The 2354-nt window shown below is 47.7% G+C and overlaps 1 pseudogene; it reads right to left on the bottom strand.

The window, feature by feature from the left end:
- Positions 1-1778: 1778 nt before the first annotated feature.
- Positions 1779-2069, bottom strand: LOC102859520 (annotated as a pseudogene).
- Between the last annotated feature and the right edge of the window lie 285 nt (positions 2070-2354).

The following is a 2354-nucleotide window of genomic DNA, read 5'->3' as shown; positions in this document are numbered from 1 at the left end:
ATGGTCCCTTCTTGATCTCTAGTGACAGGTTATGAGCCCTTCCTTTCACTTCAGTCCAATGAGTTAGAGTCAAACTAAGGGGGGTGGTTACTGTCTGTCCCATAGTTAGTAATTCAGTCACAGTAAATCCGACAGAGACAAGGAGAAACACAAAGATAACCAGACAGCGGCCCGGCCGCTAGGACTCTGATAAAGATACTGAATAGAGTCTACAGGACGAGGCTCCAGAGTCTCCACTATCAAACAGGATTCCTCAGGTTTACTTCTCCGGTAGAATACAGAGGAGGCCACCAGATGTCCCTGGCCCTCCGCACCTCTTGGGGCGTCCCCCAGGGTGGCAGCCTGTGACTTTCCTGGCACATCTGCCCTGCCACTGTTTCAGCTCCCTCACGGGAAATGAAACGGCTGCGAAACTGAAAATGCACACCCGACAAAAAGAGAGAAAGGCACAGGGGACAGAACACACAAAGGCGCCTTCTTACCTCCAAGGGGGGTCATGTCGGGAGTGAGGGGCTGTCGTCGGTTTCCCGGCCAATGCACCAAATGTTGGATCCGCAGAGCCGGACCCCAATGAGATCGGACACCAGTACCAGTCACTCACGAGAGACCGTCCTTGATGCAAACAGCATGAGGTTTTATTCCATCCAGCGTGCTGGGGCACAACTCTTGACCTACACAGAGGCAGAGGAGTTGAGCCCCGAGCTAAGGGTACATACAGCTTATAAAGGCAATAACCCGCGCAAACGTGGGCTAACACACAGGGAGGGTTGCTGATTGGTGTATTTGAATATACACTGAGGTAGGCAGTTCTGATTGGTAATAATTTGGCGCACGGGGGTAAGTGAGGAAAACTATCTGATTGGTACATTTAAAAGCAAGTTGGCACATGTGCGCGGCAAGTGGGGTAGGTGCAAGGGGTGGGAGAGTGGGGAGTAAAGTTCAGAAAAACAATTCCTAGAATTTCTCTTATCTGTACTCGCAGATGTGGGTGAGCCAGTTTTATGACCTTGTTTTTCTAAAAGAGGGCAAAAGTCCTGTGAGGTTTTATGGCTTCTACCTGAGAAGGGTTAAAAGTTAACTTCTTCATAATCTTTCAAGAGCATCTTTAAGAAACTGCTGTGTTGTGATCTCAGAGGCATGTAGTTCGAATCCACTAGCTGCTCCTTGGAAGGAAGATGGGAAGTTTCCTCTTGTGCAATTTATAGCCACTGAAAACTAGCTGAAGGGTCAGCTATGAATCCATTAACTGCTTGACTGCCCATAACAATGGCAGCAATAGGTAGGAGACAAGAGACCAATCAGACTCCAGTAACTGGAGTTACTGGCACAAGAAGGGACAGTGCTCTGGGAGCTGGACCCAGCAGCAAATACTCAGATCCTATGGTTAAGGACAGGAAATGCACCTGCAACCTAGTATTTAAAGACAACTGCAAGGTGAGTAAGCATCTTGGTTATTTTTAGTGAAAGATAAACAGCGTTTCCATGGAGGACGAGTGAACTGAAGGTCAGAAGGAAGGTGGGTTGGGTGCTCAGCAGCTCAAGCTCCAAACCCCAGAGGTGGTCATAGAAGGCCCTCAGCCTGGGGACTTGGAGCGTTTGGTGCAGCAGAAGGATTCCGCTGGTGGGGTGGCTGGACTGACCAGTCTGCCCGTGATCAGGAGACTGGAATGAGTGGGTGGGTCATTGGGTGATTTCCACTTGCACTGGGTTGGCATGATTACTTCGTCTTCTCGGGTGGCATTAAGTTAAAGAATAACACAGGGACCCTAGAGAGAAGGTTATTCAGTTGGATTCTGAATCACAATCAGGAAATAGTCTTTATCTGGTGCAACGATAATTTCATTTTTCTTGGAGCAAATTTGAAGGAAGGTAAGGTCATTTTGGGGGTTGATTTCTCGCACCGTGCTCCGTGCCTTCAAGATGAAGTTGTGCATGACGTTGGTGTATTGTGCGGTCCTGGAATTGTCCATGGTGCTTTTGATGGGAATGCCTTCTATGTTCACCACAATGATTCACTGCACGCCCTGCTGGCTCTGCAGTCGCTTCAAGGTCTCTTCTACTTCTGCCATCTCTGACGGGTCAAGTAGCTCTGCCACACTAGCACGCAGCCCAGCCTCGGTGTCTTTCTGCCGAGTGTGTCAGAAATTTTGAGGATGGTACAAAGTAGGACAGGATTTAGATCTTTGTTCATAGGGTCACTGTGAATGATACTTGACTCAATGACACCTAACACCCAACAATGACACCTGACACCTAACAACAACATAACTTAATCAAAAGTCTCAACTTCAAGTATATGTTTTATCCTTTTAATTATATTCCCATAGAAAGAAAAAGTAAGGAGCTGTTTTCCA

The sequence above is a fragment of the Elephantulus edwardii genome, unplaced genomic scaffold, assembly GCF_000299155.1.
Source record: "Elephantulus edwardii isolate Elephantulus edwardi_28Jun2011 unplaced genomic scaffold, EleEdw1.0 scaffold00034, whole genome shotgun sequence".
NCBI classification, from domain to species: domain Eukaryota; kingdom Metazoa; phylum Chordata; class Mammalia; order Macroscelidea; family Macroscelididae; genus Elephantulus; species Elephantulus edwardii.
Note: the sequence above shows the minus strand (reverse complement) of the source record. Positions and strands in the feature narration are given on the sequence as shown.